Source organism: Gymnoscopelus microlampas (genome assembly GCF_963454915.1).
Source record: "Gymnoscopelus microlampas genome assembly, chromosome: 7".
NCBI classification, from domain to species: Eukaryota; Metazoa; Chordata; class Actinopteri; order Myctophiformes; family Myctophidae; genus Gymnoscopelus; species Gymnoscopelus microlampas.
In genome coordinates this window covers 55,459,092-55,478,430 of record NC_139944.1, presented here as the reverse complement: position 1 = coordinate 55,478,430, position 19,339 = coordinate 55,459,092, and positions in this window count along the sequence as shown.

The window sequence follows — 19,339 nt, the reverse complement described above, 5'->3', positions numbered from 1 at the left end:
AAAACATTTTCAAATGGGGGTCCGCGGCCAAATGTATATCAATTTAGGGGTCCTTGGCAAAAAGGTTTTCAACCAGTGGAGTTTGACAACTGTGCTATATTATCAACCCTGTGAAGAGTTCTACTCGGTTCCAGGGGCGTCAATTGGGTATGGCAGGCTATTGCAGCTGCCATACCCTGGCTCCAGGGAAAAAAAAAAAAAAAAGTACTTTAAAAGTATTAAAAATAAATCCATGAATGTCTCTGTCTATCTGCGTTGATTATTCTGTTATTACATTTCAGTAAAATAACTACCAATGCAAAATGATTGCTTTCACATGGTATTTCATTCTTCACAACTGCTTGTATCTCCCCTATTCTCCCCTATCTTGTCAAATGGTATATTCCCAGGCCGAGCCTGGGAATCCCAGGTTCAACGCAGGTGCAATGCATTATTGTTAATTAGCATGCAGTAGAGGCGCGTTTTTTCAAATGGCAGACAGGCTGTTTTATTTACTTGTGAACAGTGAGTGAAAATGAAAAGGAAGCAGACCTCTCTGCATGCATTTTTTGGTAAAAAGACTGACACAACCCCTGCAGCAGACAGACCAGCTGTTGAAGAAAGTGGCGACGTCGGGAGCGACTTTAACGAGCCGCTGGGCTCAGGGAGCGACAACAACAACAACAACACCACCAGCGAAAATAATGATGCTGCTGCTAATGCTGCTAGTGGCGGTGAAGCTCCAGGCATGGAGGACTCGCCGGCATCTGAGCAGGCTTTTGGGCATGTGGAGTCGTCAGACTCGGAGTCCCCAGGCTCCCCAATCTGGCTGGGGTCAGAATCAGCTTCAGAAGATGGGGAGAGGGAGTCCGAATCTTCTGAACCCAGCCAGAGTCTGAGTGAAAGTGGTGCAGCCACAGCTGCTGGAGGAGCAGTGGCTCAGGCTGAGCTGGATATGGATATCAGTGGCTGTAAAACCGATGACCTCAGGCAGCCCCATTTGTCCCATTTCCCTGTATGGACTGGAAGACGTTTTAATGTCGGTGTGTATAAAAACTATGACTGGGTTGAATATTCAGTTAAACAAGATGCAATATTTTGTTTTGCATGCCGTCACTTTGGAGGGGCCTCCACACTACCAGGGGAGAGGGCAGGGAAGCGTGTATTCATAGAGACAGGCTACAGAGGCTGGAGGAACATGTCAAAGAACATTAAAGCCCATCAAGAAAGCAGGAGACACCAAAATGCTGTCCTGGCGTGGGGAAGATTTAAGGAAGTTATCAGTGGACGTAAGGACTCTATTGCAAGTGTAATGGATTCAAATAGGTCGAAGGAGGTGCAGGAGAACCGCGCGCATCTTAAATCACTATTAAAGATAACATCATTTTTGGGGCGACAGGGGCTCCCTTTCCGTGGGCACAACGAACAAGATGATTCTGAAAACAAGGGACATTTCCTAGAACTTTTGGATTCATTTAAATCAATTGACAAGGATGTGAAAAACAAAGAGGATCGCAGGTATGGATATTATTCGTCCCCAGAGGCTCAGAATGATATGGTTAGAATTATAGGAGAAAAGGTCAGAAACACAATAATCAGTGAAGTAAAGGAAGCTCAGTACTTTTCTATTTTAGTTGATGAAACTAAAGACCTATCTAAGAAAGAGCAGTTGGCAATTTTGGTCCGTTATGTCCACAACGGGGTGATAAAGGAACGAGCGGTAGGGACATATCACATGAAGGACCTGACAGCTGAATCCCTAGCCCAGAAAATAGTCCTTGAAACATCAAGTTTGGATATTCAGATGTGCGTTGCACAATGTTACGACGGAGCAAGTGTTATGCGGGGCAATGTAGGTGGAGTGCAGGCTTTAATACGCAAGACAGTGCCTCATGCAGCATATATCCACTGTCACGCTCATAGACTGAATCTTGTGCTTGTGAATACAATAAACGACATGCCAGAGATGTCAGAGTTTTTTAGTGTTGTACAAACACTATATAATTTTATTGCAAATAGCAATACCAGAAACATGCTGTTCGTTGAGGCTCAAACAAGATTGGGAAACAAAGTACTGCACTTAGAACGGACATGTCACACTCGGTGGTTGTACTGGTATAGAGCTGTACAGAAGATCAAGTTACGCTACGAGGCAATATTAGTTGTGTTAGATGCCACAATTGACGCGCATGCAGATGGATCCACAGAGGCAACTGGGCTCAGGTCAAAAATGGAGACATTCTCTTTTGTTGTGCGTCTTCATGCTCTAGAGCGAATCTTGAGTCTCACTTATGGACTGTCTGAGCAGCTTCAGACAAAAGATGTTGCATTGACTATGGCTTCCAATCTCATAAGGAGTACTAAAGGCCAACTGGAACATCTGAGATCAGATAAAGAGTGGCAGGCGACAGTGAAAAGTGCCAAGTCATTCGCAACAGCACTCGGTCTAGAATGTGACACCCCCCCTGTCCCCCCCACGCGAGGCCGACCGGCAAGAGCACGGAGTGTATCAAAAGCCTTGGCAAATTTTATTGTTGGATCCCCCATCGGCCAGAGAGAGGCAGGAGCTGACCAAGAGAAAAGATTATACTTTGAAACAATAGACCGCTTCATCTCTGAGTTTAAACGGCGATTTACAGAGAATAGTGACCTGCTTAATGCAATCCAGGCATTCGATTGTACATGCACCCATTTCATGGATTTGATCCGAATGGAGCAATTCGCACAAGTGTATAAACAACTTATTGATGTGAGTCTTCTCCAGTCCCAGTGTCAGACTGCAAAAGCTTTCCTTGAACTTCAGATGAATGAGGTCGAGGAGAAGAGTATTATGTCGGTTCTCACACAACTCAGCACCATGGGGGTTGCATTCTCAGAGGTGATTAAACTTTTCAAAATAGCTGCAACAATACCAGTTTCAACAGCATCAAACGAAAGATTCTTCTCCGTTTTAAAGAGAGTTAAAACCTACCTGAGGACCACCATGGGCGATGACAGACTCTGCCATCTAATGCTAACATCCGTGGAAGCATCCGTTGTGAAATCGCTGGACCCTGATGGACTTATTAATGACTTTGCCAATCTGAGGCTTCGCCGTTACCCACTGATGGATTAATCATCTGTTTTTCATGAAGTTCATCTTAAGGTAAGAAAGCCCTTGCCTTGCTCACACTGCTTCCTTTTTGCAGATATATGTGTGCAAAAAATGTGTATCTGCTTACTTATAAGGTGGCTTACATATACATACTGCTGGCTTATTCTCTTTTTTTTCTCTCATTTTGTATTTGCTGTGTTTGGAGTTAAACTGGTCTGGTCTTTAACTGGTCTGTTCATGCCATACTGTTGTGTTTTGTTGTTGCATAGTAGGCTAGTCGCTAGTGAATAGAATCAGTCAAATAGATTGCTTTAATATCATTGACATGCAGGCTCTCTCTGTTCTGCTCTGTAACTCGCTCGCAGTCCATGGTGCTGAAAACTTTTTATTGTGCATGTCAAAGAAAATGACAGTTGATTAGCACATCACGACACATTGTGTTGTTCAGTTTGGGTTTTTAGCCTAATTATTTTAGTGGTTATATTACTGTACAGTTATAAATACTGTACAACTTTGTCTCTCCCCTACCCCCCACACCCCACCCCATACTGTAGCAATTCATAGAAGACAGAAGAAGTGAAGCCGGCACTTAAGTACAGTCGGGGGGAGAGAGAGAGAGAGAGAGAGAGAGAGCTGTTACTACGCCCCCTCCCCCGACAGAATCGTCCGCAAATTAAAAATCATTTATATTATAGGCTATATAATAGGCAGCTTCTGCTTCAGGGGCGTCAATTGGGTATGGCAGGCTATTGCAGCTGCCATACCCTGGCTCCAGGGAAAAAAAAAAAAAAAAGTACTTTAAAAGTATTAAAAATAAATCCATGAATGTCTCTGTCTATCTGCGTTGATTATTCTGTTATTACATTTCAGTAAAATAACTACCAATGCAAAATGATTGCTTTCACATGGTATTTCATTCTTCACAACTGCTTGTATCTCCCCTATTCTCCCCTATCTTGTCAAATGGTATATTCCCAGGCCGAGCCTGGGAATCCCAGGTTCAACGCAGGTGCAATGCATTATTGTTAATTAGCATGCAGTAGAGGCGCGTTTTTTCAAATGGCAGACAGGCTGTTTTATTTACTTGTGAACAGTGAGTGAAAATGAAAAGGAAGCAGACCTCTCTGCATGCATTTTTTGGTAAAAAGACTGACACAACCCCTGCAGCAGACAGACCAGCTGTTGAAGAAAGTGGCGACGTCGGGAGCGACTTTAACGAGCCGCTGGGCTCAGGGAGCGACAACAACAACAACAACACCACCAGCGAAAATAATGATGCTGCTGCTAATGCTGCTAGTGGCGGTGAAGCTCCAGGCATGGAGGACTCGCCGGCATCTGAGCAGGCTTTTGGGCATGTGGAGTCGTCAGACTCGGAGTCCCCAGGCTCCCCAATCTGGCTGGGGTCAGAATCAGCTTCAGAAGATGGGGAGAGGGAGTCCGAATCTTCTGAACCCAGCCAGAGTCTGAGTGAAAGTGGTGCAGCCACAGCTGCTGGAGGAGCAGTGGCTCAGGCTGAGCTGGATATGGATATCAGTGGCTGTAAAACCGATGACCTCAGGCAGCCCCATTTGTCCCATTTCCCTGTATGGACTGGAAGACGTTTTAATGTCGGTGTGTATAAAAACTATGACTGGGTTGAATATTCAGTTAAACAAGATGCAATATTTTGTTTTGCATGCCGTCACTTTGGAGGGGCCTCCACACTACCAGGGGAGAGGGCAGGGAAGCGTGTATTCATAGAGACAGGCTACAGAGGCTGGAGGAACATGTCAAAGAACATTAAAGCCCATCAAGAAAGCAGGAGACACCAAAATGCTGTCCTGGCGTGGGGAAGATTTAAGGAAGTTATCAGTGGACGTAAGGACTCTATTGCAAGTGTAATGGATTCAAATAGGTCGAAGGAGGTGCAGGAGAACCGCGCGCATCTTAAATCACTATTAAAGATAACATCATTTTTGGGGCGACAGGGGCTCCCTTTCCGTGGGCACAACGAACAAGATGATTCTGAAAACAAGGGACATTTCCTAGAACTTTTGGATTCATTTAAATCAATTGACAAGGATGTGAAAAACAAAGAGGATCGCAGGTATGGATATTATTCGTCCCCAGAGGCTCAGAATGATATGGTTAGAATTATAGGAGAAAAGGTCAGAAACACAATAATCAGTGAAGTAAAGGAAGCTCAGTACTTTTCTATTTTAGTTGATGAAACTAAAGACCTATCTAAGAAAGAGCAGTTGGCAATTTTGGTCCGTTATGTCCACAACGGGGTGATAAAGGAACGAGCGGTAGGGACATATCACATGAAGGACCTGACAGCTGAATCCCTAGCCCAGAAAATAGTCCTTGAAACATCAAGTTTGGATATTCAGATGTGCGTTGCACAATGTTACGACGGAGCAAGTGTTATGCGGGGCAATGTAGGTGGAGTGCAGGCTTTAATACGCAAGACAGTGCCTCATGCAGCATATATCCACTGTCACGCTCATAGACTGAATCTTGTGCTTGTGAATACAATAAACGACATGCCAGAGATGTCAGAGTTTTTTAGTGTTGTACAAACACTATATAATTTTATTGCAAATAGCAATACCAGAAACATGCTGTTCGTTGAGGCTCAAACAAGATTGGGAAACAAAGTACTGCACTTAGAACGGACATGTCACACTCGGTGGTTGTACTGGTATAGAGCTGTACAGAAGATCAAGTTACGCTACGAGGCAATATTAGTTGTGTTAGATGCCACAATTGACGCGCATGCAGATGGATCCACAGAGGCAACTGGGCTCAGGTCAAAAATGGAGACATTCTCTTTTGTTGTGCGTCTTCATGCTCTAGAGCGAATCTTGAGTCTCACTTATGGACTGTCTGAGCAGCTTCAGACAAAAGATGTTGCATTGACTATGGCTTCCAATCTCATAAGGAGTACTAAAGGCCAACTGGAACATCTGAGATCAGATAAAGAGTGGCAGGCGACAGTGAAAAGTGCCAAGTCATTCGCAACAGCACTCGGTCTAGAATGTGACACCCCCCCTGTCCCCCCCACGCGAGGCCGACCGGCAAGAGCACGGAGTGTATCAAAAGCCTTGGCAAATTTTATTGTTGGATCCCCCATCGGCCAGAGAGAGGCAGGAGCTGACCAAGAGAAAAGATTATACTTTGAAACAATAGACCGCTTCATCTCTGAGTTTAAACGGCGATTTACAGAGAATAGTGACCTGCTTAATGCAATCCAGGCATTCGATTGTACATGCACCCATTTCATGGATTTGATCCGAATGGAGCAATTCGCACAAGTGTATAAACAACTTATTGATGTGAGTCTTCTCCAGTCCCAGTGTCAGACTGCAAAAGCTTTCCTTGAACTTCAGATGAATGAGGTCGAGGAGAAGAGTATTATGTCGGTTCTCACACAACTCAGCACCATGGGGGTTGCATTCTCAGAGGTGATTAAACTTTTCAAAATAGCTGCAACAATACCAGTTTCAACAGCATCAAACGAAAGATTCTTCTCCGTTTTAAAGAGAGTTAAAACCTACCTGAGGACCACCATGGGCGATGACAGACTCTGCCATCTAATGCTAACATCCGTGGAAGCATCCGTTGTGAAATCGCTGGACCCTGATGGACTTATTAATGACTTTGCCAATCTGAGGCTTCGCCGTTACCCACTGATGGATTAATCATCTGTTTTTCATGAAGTTCATCTTAAGGTAAGAAAGCCCTTGCCTTGCTCACACTGCTTCCTTTTTGCAGATATATGTGTGCAAAAAATGTGTATCTGCTTACTTATAAGGTGGCTTACATATACATACTGCTGGCTTATTCTCTTTTTTTTCTCTCATTTTGTATTTGCTGTGTTTGGAGTTAAACTGGTCTGGTCTTTAACTGGTCTGTTCATGCCATACTGTTGTGTTTTGTTGTTGCATAGTAGGCTAGTCGCTAGTGAATAGAATCAGTCAAATAGATTGCTTTAATATCATTGACATGCAGGCTCTCTCTGTTCTGCTCTGTAACTCGCTCGCAGTCCATGGTGCTGAAAACTTTTTATTGTGCATGTCAAAGAAAATGACAGTTGATTAGCACATCACGACACATTGTGTTGTTCAGTTTGGGTTTTTAGCCTAATTATTTTAGTGGTTATATTACTGTACAGTTATAAATACTGTACAACTTTGTCTCTCCCCTACCCCCCACACCCCACCCCATACTGTAGCAATTCATAGAAGACAGAAGAAGTGAAGCCGGCACTTAAGTACAGTCGGGGGGAGAGAGAGAGAGAGAGAGAGAGAGAGCTGTTACTACGCCCCCTCCCCCGACAGAATCGTCCGCAAATTAAAAATCATTTATATTATAGGCTATATAATAGGCAGCTTCTGCTTGCAATGATAGGTTAACCTATTAGGTTGTAACCGTTACTATGAATCTTGTGAGTCTTAAAATAAATGCCTAATTCGAAACAGTATGCCCTATGTTGTTATTTAACATTTCTAACACTATTGTATGTCTCATTCTCTTGCATTGTTGGCATGGTACAGTATGTGGAAATAGAGGGGCAAACAAGTGTTTCTAAATGGACTGCAGTCTGCACAGAACCCTATCCATCAGATCCAAAGTATTATGATCATACTGATACTCATATTACAGAGAAGATTTCATACCCCCCACTTTTTGCAAAAAAAAGTTTTAATTGTGTTTAATTATTTTGATAATAAATCGGGAAAATCAGGCAAAAATAAGAATTAAATAACCTAACCCTAACCTAACCCGAATCCTAACCCTAAAACCGAAATAAAGTAACCAAAAACTGGAAAAAAACGAACCCGACCCGCCCAGAACCGCACAAAAATTTCGCGCGCGCGCGCCGCGGGGTGACCTCATGCACGCGCGCTGCGCGCGCGTGCATGAGGTCGCGTGCATGCTGCCATACCCTAGCTTTTGCTGAACTGACGCCACTGCTCGGTTCTCTTCCATGATTTGGAGACATTAGCGCAAACAGCCTCTACAGACAGTGAGCATATTATGCCGGCTGTAGGCTGGACTGATTTTATGTTTTTCAGTTTTCGTTTAGTTTTTTATCCTATTTATTGGTTGTGTATTTTGTCATTTTGTATGTGATATGGACCTTGAGTCTGCAACGAAGATTGAATTGAATTGAATTGATACGACAGTGTCACGCAAAAGCATCAAATGTAGCCGATCCACAAGCTCGAAACGTGGTGCGAAGCGTCACGCTTTCAGCTTGTAGATCTGCTACTTTATTCGTTTTTGAATTTGAATGCTGAAAAGCAACAGTTTTGGACAAGTGAGGTTTACACCCGACAGAGATCATATTACACTTTAAAGGTGGAGATCCCTGTATCCCAATCAGACAAATCTAATCTGTGAACATTCATAATGTACTCCCACTTCAAGGCTTATTAGTAACAATAACAATAACAGTAGCAGTAATCCTAATCTTTAGACAGATCACATTAAGATGGAATTTTCAAATCAAGCAGCAGACTAATAATAATAATAATAATAATGAGCACAGTTCTTATGACTCATGTCCACAGGAACCAGTATGATGACAGACAGTGGTGGGAAAAGTACTCACATTCTTTACTTAAGTAAAAGTATCGATACTGCAATATAGTAGTACTCTGTTACAAGTAAAAAGTCCGGAATTCAAAATGTACTTGAGTAAAAGTACCAAAGTATTGGCATCAACATGTACTTAAAGTACCAAAAGTAAAAAGTTGTCATTATGCAGAATGTCCCATTTCAAGTTTTCAAATGTTTAAAAATCTTATGAAAATAGCAGATCTACAAGCTCACAATGCGTCGCATCGCGAGGCATTGTGAGCTTGTAGATCTGCTATTTTCAAATGGCCGAAATTTGCATAGGGCTGAAGTGGCTAATGTATGTTTTGTAATAATAATCACAAACTACAAAGTAACTAGTAACTAAAGTTTTCAAATAATTGCAGTGGAGTAAAAGTACAATATTTGCCTCTGAGATGTAGTGGAGTAGAAGTAAAAGTATTGGAAATTTGGAAATACTCAAGTAAAGTACAAATACCTTAAAATTGTACAGTACTTGAGTAAATGTACTTAGTTACTTTACACCACTGATGATGACAGAGGGACCTTGTGTGCTCTCTCTCACTGTTCTCACACCTGGTGGTTTGTGGAGCAGATGGGAGTGGTCACAGTGATTGATGTTCATAGGAGTGGTCGAGGGGAGGGGCTGCATGGTGGTAATTGACGTCGGCAGATCTTCTGAGGCTTTCAGAAAACAGCGCCCGCGTTTCACTAACAGCTTGGCGTTCCCTCCTATTCAATCTGGCCGCAGCATCACTCATGTTAAAACACTGGAGCTTTGACAGCACTGATTGTTGGATTGTTGAGCTGGGTGTGGCCACGCCCCTCGTTATAGGCTTCCACTGTTGTAGAGCCATGGAGGAGGCACGTCTAGACGCCAGGTATATACTCCCAAGGGTTTTACCTGCCCAGTGGTGTAAAGTAACTAAGTACATTTACTCAGGTACTGTACTTAAAGGTAGGGTAAGTGATTTTCTTTGGTTAAAATAAGTGTTAAATAGCTCTATATTGTGATAGTACTCATTGCTATAGAGTGTTTGTTCAGTAAAAGGAGTCTCCTTGTCTCTCCAGCTCTTTATTAAACAGAAAATGCATTTTCGTTTCAGTTTCATTTCCAATTTTATCCAATCAGGATAGAGAACTCAATCAGGATAGAGATTAAACAAGTGAAATGTGAAGTGATGACACTAAGAAATGAGCAGACAAAATTGGAACTGGAACACTATAAAAATGAAGCTTAAAAATGGGTACTTTCTCCTGATTGGCTGAGATTTTGACACCTACCGGAAAATGTATTGTCTGTTTATTAAAGAGCTGGAGAGACAGAGAGACTCCTGTTACTGAACAAACACTCTATAGTAATGATTACTATCACAATATAATGATTTAACCTTTTAACAAAATACTTTTTGTTTTAACCAAAAAATATCACTTACCCTACCTTTAAGTACAATTTTGAGGTATTTACTTTTACTTTACTGGAGTATTTCCAGTTTTCAGTACTTTCACTTCTACTGCACTACATCTCAGAGGCAAATATTGTACTTTTACTCCACTACAATTATTTGAAAACTTTAGTTACTAGTTACTTTGCAGATCTAAATTATTGTATTATGAAACATACGGTAACCACTTAAGCCCTATTTTATTCATAGGCTATTTGAAAATAGCCGATCTACAAGCTCACAACATGTCGCGCTGCGACACGTTGTGAGCTTGTAGATCAGCTATTTTCGGTCTGTGAAACCCGCGCACATCCATGATGACTTTTCTTATTTCTACTGGATCTCTTCTCCACTAGTCCCTCACTAACATTTTAGTCTAGTTTCTATTTGTTGATGAAATCGTCAGTATATTCAGTATTAGTTTTAGTCATCATAGCTTAGTTTTCATTAAGTTTTCGTCAGTGAAAAAAGGTAGTAGACAGACATATTTCGTCATAGTTTTAGTCGATGAAATCAACACTAATTCAAACAAACTTTAACCTGAACCCTATAGTGTCCCTATACTCTGGGGGAAGCATTCAGTGAAAATAGCTGAGCTTGAGCTGTTTGACTCTGAGGAAGACGCAAGTCGAAACCGTAGACTGTATGGTCGAAATGTCACTCCTGCAAAATAATAAATACGTGCAGACCGGTCAGGTGCTCCAGTATTTTATTTTGGGGTAGTCTCTCCTGAAGTGCCCGGGTATTATTACTCTCTGACTTGTAGATCGGCTATTCTCTGCAAAGATACTTGCTGTTGAAGGAAAAAGGGAGAGGACTTAGTATAGACCCCTGGGGGACTCCTGGGGTCAAATCAGTATATAGTAATGATGTGCAGTTTTTTTAAAACCCAACTATCCCCGGATTTGTTTTTATTTTTTTATCAACGACCCGACCCGACCAAAACTCGCAGTGTTGCTTTTATTGTCTGCCCGAGGCTGACCCGCCGACCCGCACCTGTGATAATTGCGTCTGAAGCTGACCCGAACCCGCCCGACCAGCGGGACAACACACGCATCACTTGTATTTAAAGGGGTGGAGCTTTGATTGGGCCTGGAAAGTTGTGCCCAACAAGGCCTGAGCCCAACAAAATTCTGTCCGAACCCGACCCAACATCACATCTCAATACCGTGTTTTAAGACCAAACTCAATTACATCCTGACATGTTTCCAAACTTTCCCTAACTAGACCTATACCCCCGGGGACCACGCAATTCACGATGCAAATTGTGAATGCATGCCCCACCTGGTTATGCAATACCTGTTGTCTATGTCCCCTGAGCACTTTTTCTAGTTTTTGACAATAGGGACGCCAGGTTGGACGGCAGTGTTGATTTTGACACCAAATTTTGATTTAGTTTTAGTCACATAGTCTTTTGAATACAATTCTGTTTAGTTTTAGTCATATTTGAGTTATCTGAAATGTTTTAGTTTTAGTGTAGTTTTAGTCGACTAAATATCATAAGATTATAGGCGACTAAATCTACAGCTGATTTAGTCGACTAAAATGTATCTTGGCGGTGCCTTGATGGCGTCGAAATGGCTGATTTTACACTTGGTTGAAAGCACTTGGTTGATAGCCGATCTACAAGCTTGTGAGCTTTAAGATCTGCTATTTTCAGAGCGTAACACCAGAGTGCAACCGATCATAAAATAACTTGTCTTTTAGTTCTACTGGATCTCTTCTCCTCTAGATCCCTCACTAACATCTTAGTGTAGTTTTTATTTGTTGACGAAATTGCCAATACATTTCGTCACAGTTTTAGTCGACGAGATCAACACTGGTGGAGGGTGTTGTGCAACATGTTTAAAATGTTGGACTACCTCCAAGTACCCCCCTCCCCCCCACCCCCACCCCCCCGGTGTAATAAACCCTGGTGTAAGTGGTTATTAACAGAGTCCTTCCAGAAGGGCACTTTGCTTTCATACGGTTCTTTCCTGTTATCTTTGCAACTCTTGACTTTGTCAAAACATGTCAAACGCCAAATGAACGGTTGGAACACAATCATCGGCGGCGCATTCCATTGTCACCTTGAGCTTAATATCTCTCACCAAGGTTTAATTATTTCTCCTAAACTGCCTGGCTGCTTATTTTTGACACTTATAGCTTAGCTGTGTGAAGGAATTCTGCTCAATCAGGCGCTCCTCACACTGGAACAAATCAATTGTCGTTGGCAACAATTTCACACAGTTCACACAAACATAAAGCATTAACGCATTAAAGACCTGGAACGGTGTCATTTTTAGATTTGAGCTAAAAAAGCATTATTTTACACTTTGGGCTATTCAAAAATAGCAGATATACAAGCTCATAGCGCGGCACCGAGTGCCGCGCTATGAGCTTGTAGATCTGCTATTTTTGAAAAAAAACGTGAAAATGTGTGCAAATCTTTGAATATATATATTTTTAAAGCGAACATTTTTAACTCAAATCTTTGCTTCTGGGGGGGTCCCTGGAACAAAATATTTTGATGGAGGTCCGCGGCCAAATACATATCATTTTGGGGGTCCTTGACATGAAAAAGATTGAGCACCACTGATATAGAAACATAGGTTTTTCAGAAAACTGTTGAGATTTAGGAGACATGTAGAATCGGCTTCAGGTCTCAATGGGTTAATGTGAGAGGGGGAAAAAAACACCTTCTATCATAACACCTGACATGACATGATGGTTTGCAGTTAATTATATACGCATGAACAAACTCCTGTATTCTTTACAATATCTAATCAATCCTCTTAACCCATTAAGACCGGGAATGCATCTCTGTCATTTTTAGATTTCTTTGGGCCATTCAAAAATAGCAGATCTACAAGCTCATAGCGCTGCAACCGAGTGCCCCGCTATGAGCTTAAAGCGAACATTTGTAACTCAAATCTTTGCTTCTGGGGGATTCTACAAATGTCTTCAAATCATAACAGTTTTTATTTTTTTTTATGTATTTGGCCGTGGACCCCCATCTCAAAATATTTTGTTGCAGGGACCCCCAGAAGTTGTAACTAACAGAGTAGAAAATGTTCACTTAAAAAATATATATATTCAAAGCTTTGAACAAATTTTAACTATTTTTCAAAAATAGCAGATCTACAAGCTCATAGCACGGCACTCGGTGCCTGGCTATGAGCTTGTAGATCTGCTATGTTTGAATAACCAAATAAATCTTAAAATGACAGATGAGTTTCAGGTCTCAATGGATTAATGGGAGAAAAAAAAACATAATACAAAGAACTCTAATCCTCTACCTACCATTTACAACAAACACATTCCGAGCAGATGATTAATAACGATTAATAACAGTTAATGAGTTAGTTATTGATGTTTATTTCTACAGAGGGAGAGCCTGTGGGTTGTTTTAGGAGGACTTGATGCAGAGCACATGGCACTAAGTTGGACGACTCTTCGGTATAAAATTAGCCGGCTATTTTCACAATTACTGTCACCAGTGTTACGCAGTAAAAAAAAAAATCCTTCAGCATCGACTTAACTCTAGAGAGTGTATAAAAATGGACCAGAAATGGACCCTGTATTCCCGTAAAAGAGACTGGCACGTTAAAACAAGCCTTTACCGTAAATTCAACTAAAAACCTTTAGCTTATTTGGAACAATGCGTCGGTTACAGGAGAGGACAGACCCCTGTTCACACACGAAGCGACGAGCGAGAGGAGGCTGGCTAAGCCTTTCATGTGGCTCTGACCGTCTGTACGGCTGTCTACTGTGCCAACCCTACAGTAGCCAGCGGTACAGATGGTCTACTGAAGGGGTCTTCAACGTTCTTTTCAGGTCAAGGACCCCTTAGCTGAGAGCAGTGGTGGAAGAAGTAGCTACTCAGATATTTTACTTAAGTAGAAGTAGCGATACCACAATGTAAAAATACTTTGTTACAAGTAAAAGGCCCGTGTTCAAAATGTTATTTGAGTAAAAGTGCAAAAGTATTGGCATGAATATATACTTAAAGTACCAAAAGTAAAAGTACTAAAATGTTTGAAAATAGACGATCTACAAGCTCACAACGCGTCGCATCGCGACGCACTGTGAGCTTGTAGATCGTCTATTTTCAAATAGAGCTATATACATAATAGGGCTAAAGTGGTTAATGTATGTTTTATAATTTATATCTGCAAAGTAACTAGTATAGGGATGCTACCGTTCAAGTTGTTAATGATAAAAAATAAAGTTCCTATCACGCAAAGATTTGGCGCCCCCCCCCCCCCCTGTGGTAACTCTGAGGACCCCCTGTGGGTCCCAGGACCCACTATTGAAGACCCCTGGTCTACTGTAAGAGGTGAGGCCCCGCTACGGTCCCGGTATAGGCCTGAGAGCAGCAGCCAAATATGGCAGCACCTCTCCACATTCCTCACCTCGGCCCGCGGGCGCTATCAAATCAGATTCCAATAATGAAACAGAAGCTGTGGACACACACACACGCACACACACACACACACACACACACACACACACACACACACACACACACACACACACACACACACACACACACACACACACACACACACACACACACACACACACACACACACACACACACACACACATGCACAAACGCACGCACGCACACGCACACACACACACACACACACACACACACACGCACGCACATGCACACACTCACACATACACGCACGCACACGAATGCTTTATTTGAATCCATAAATTATATTAGAACTACAGGGAATTAAATATAGCAGAGTTAGACAACTGGTGTACACCTAAGCATACAGACTGTAGATCACTTTCCCCTCCACAGCGGCCAGGCTGCCTCTGACAGCTGAAACACAGCAGTATTTGCAGTATTTGGCAAGTTGTCTGGCTTTGTTCTTTGTCATGCCAGCAACGTCCAGACCACTCATGGTAAATTTATATACATGGTCCAGGCTTCCACATTATGAGTACAGTATGCATGAGTCCACATCTGTACCCGCAATTTCAAGTAACGTTGGCAGTTTGAATATTGAGCCTTGAAACCCTGGTCCGTCCATAGATGGAAAACTACTGATCATGATACTGACATGATACTGACATGATACTGACATGATACTGACATGATACTGACATGATACTGACATGATACTGACATGATACTGACCATGATACTGACCATGATACTGACATGATACTGACCATGATACTGACCATGATACTGACCATGATACTGACATGATACTGACCATGATACTGACCATGATACTGACCATGATACTGACCATGATACTGACATGATACTGACATGATACTGACCATGATACTGACATGATACTGACCATGATACTGACCATGATACTGACATGATACTGACCATGATACTGACATGATACTGACATGATACTGACCATGATACGGACCATGATACTGACCATGATACTGACATGATACTGACCATGATACTGACATGATACTGACCATGATACTGACATGATACTGACCATGATACGGACCATGATACTGACATGATACTGACATGATACTGACCATGATACGGACCATGATACTGACATGATACTGACATGATACTGACATGATACTGACATGATACTGACCATGATACTGACCATGATACTGACCATGATACTGACATGATACTGACATGATACTGACCATGATACTGACATGATACTGACATGATACTGACCACGATACTGACCATGATACTGACCATGTTACTGACCATGATACTGACATGATACTGACATGATACTGACATGATACTGACCATGATACTGACATGATACTGACCATGATACTGACATGATACTGACCATGATACTGACATGATACTGACCATGATACTGACCATGATACTGACCACGATACTGACATGATACTGACCATGATACTGACATGATACTGACCATGATACTGACCACGATACTGACCATGATACTGACCATGATACTGACCATGATACTGACCATGATACTGACCACGATACTGACATGATACTGACCATGATACTGACCATGATACTGACCATGATACTGACCACGATACTGACATGATACTGACCATGATACTGACATGATACTGACCATGATACTGACCATGATACTGACCACGATACTGACATGATACTGACCATGATACTGACATGATACTGACCATGATACTGACATGATACTGACCATGATACTGACCATGATACTGACCACGATACTGACATGATACTGACCATGATACTGACATGATACTGACCATGATACTGACATGATACTGACCATGATACTGACCATGATACTGACATGATACTGACCATGATACTGACCATGATACTGACCATGATACTGACCATGATACTGACCATGATACTGACCATGATACTGACCATGATACTGACCATGATACTGACATGATACTGACCATGATACTGACCATGATACTGACCATGATACTGACATGATACTGACCATGATACTGACCATGATACTGACATGATACTGACCATGATACTGACATGATACTGACATGATACTGACATGATACTGACCATGATACTGACCATGATACTGACATGATACTGACATGATACTGACCATGATACTGACATGATACTGACATGATACTGACCATGATACTGACATGATACTGACCATGATACTGACCATGATACTGACCACGATACTGACATGATACTGACCATGATACTGACATGATACTGACATGATACTGACATGATACTGACATGATACTGACATGATACTGACATGATACTGACCATGATACTGACATGATACTGACATGATACTGACCATGATACTGACATGATACTGACCATGATACTGACCATGATACTGACCACGATACTGACATGATACTGACCATGATACTGACATGATACTGACATGATACTGACCATGATACTGACATGATACTGACATGATACTGACATGATACTGACCATGATACTGACCATGATACTGACCATGATACTGACCATGATACTGACCATGATACTGACCATGATACTGACAACATTTTTAACGTGCCAAAAATATATATATATATATATATCATATCACACAAAGATTTGGCAGAGCCCCCGTAGTAACTCTTTGGACCCCCTAGGGGTCCCGGACCCCCTGTTGAAGACCCCTGGCCTGAATTGTAAATTGTATGGTTTTGAGCACTAACAGTCTATACGCCACCAGGTACACTGACCCTATAGGCCACACTTTCAGTGTTGTGTGAAGCATTAAGATATGACTTATCTGTGTACAAAACTATCAACCCCTTTCTACAGCTAAAAAACAGCAAAAACATGTTTTCATTCCTGTACAGCGATTGGCTGTGAAGTTATTATCCCTCAAAAGACACGAGCATTTCTGAGAAAAAGCAACATGAGCCGCGTTACAAACTGCAGGCGCCTCTTCCTCTCTCTCAGCATGCAGGCGTCTGCTCTGGGCTCCGGGCTGCTTGGCTTCAGGCGGGCTGCTTGGCTTCAGGCCCCTTGGACGCTCCTCAGGCTTTGCTGCTCCGCTGAGAGCCAGTGGAGACAGAGCAGGTTGTTCCTTCTGTTGAGGGTCAGACCACCAGTCTGAGTCTGTGGTCCTCCTGGAGGATGGGATGGATTCCCTCACACTGCTGCCCCAGACGGTCCTCCTTGAGGCTGGGATGGACTCCTTCACACTGCTGGGCCCCAGACTGTCCTCCTGGAGGCTGGGTTGGACTCCCTCACAGTGCTGCCCCATGCAAGAGGACTATTTTGCTGTAGTAGGGATGTTCGATTTGACCGATTTTTTTACCGATAACCGATATACCGATATTGTCCAACTCCCAATTTTCGATACCAATATCAACCGATACCGATATATACAAAGTCAACTATCACATCTATTAAAATAAAATAGCTACAGTATAATATCAATATAATATCTAATATAATACAGTGATGTTGTTAGGTTTTCAATAAGGTGAGTCCCTGGTCATTTGAGTCCCACAGATTAGATTAGATGTTGGCCTATTTGACAGTGCAGAAGCATAATTGCCTTGATGCCTATAACATTAACGAGCATCAACGAGCGTCAGCTGGACACAGACACACACACCTGCCCTCTGCAGTGCTCTAATTTGAAAGTGACAGGAGACTGTCACATTTCTCTGCAAAAGCCCTTGAATATGATGGAATATGATTAAGGTTTACTTTGATTATGGTAAGCTCACATTTCATATTATGCTAATATCGGTTGATAATATCGGACATCCCTAGTCTGCAGTGGTGGAAAAAGTACACACATTTACTTAAGCAAAAGTAACAATTCTGCGCAGTAGAAATACTCTGTTACAAGTAAAAGTCCGGAATTCAAAATGTACTTGAGTAGATGAGCAACAACTTCCTTCAGTTAAACCAGGGGTCTTCAACGTTTTCAGGTCAAGGACCCCCTAGCTGAGAGAGAGATGAAGCAGGGACCCCCTACTCTATATTGTATAAAATTGTGCTTCAGATGAAAGTTTTTCTTTTACTTAGTCTGCTCTTTTCTCCCTCTACACCTATAGCCTCTTTACCAAAAATAGCCGATCTACAAGCTCACAACGCCTCGCAGCGCGAGGCGTTGTGAGCTTGTAGATCGGCTATTTTTGGCTAATGTTCCCCTCAGAAAAGGAATTCTAGGGTTCAAGTGGTTAATGTAAAAAAAACGAAATCCTCACACACAAAAATTCGGTGGACCCCCTATAGTAGCTCTGAGGACTCCCTAGTGGTCTCGGACCCCCTGTTGAAGACCCCTGAGTTAAACAGTAGCAAAACTGAAGCTCTCCTTGTTGGCACATACACCACACCATGGACCAGTCATGCTCCATATCTCATCTCACCTTTGACGGTCAGGTCACCCCCTTCGCTTCCTCAATCACAAACTTGTTTGCTAAGTTGGATCCTCACCTGACTTTCAATGGCCATAATAAAGCATCTGTGCAAAAAACGCCTTCTATCATCTCAAAAAACATCTCCAAACTCCAGCCCCTTCTAACCCTGTCAGATGCAGAGGAGCTTGTCCGTGCCTTCATCTCCTCTAGACTGGACGAGTGCAACGCACTCTTCACTGGGATTCCTGGCAAGAGTATTCTGAAGCTGCAACACATCCAGAACAGCGCTGCCAGGATCCTAATGAGAGTCTGTTAAAGCACGAACACACATAACATAACACCCATCCTGTTCTCAATGCACTGGCTCCCTGTTTCAGCTACAAGGTCC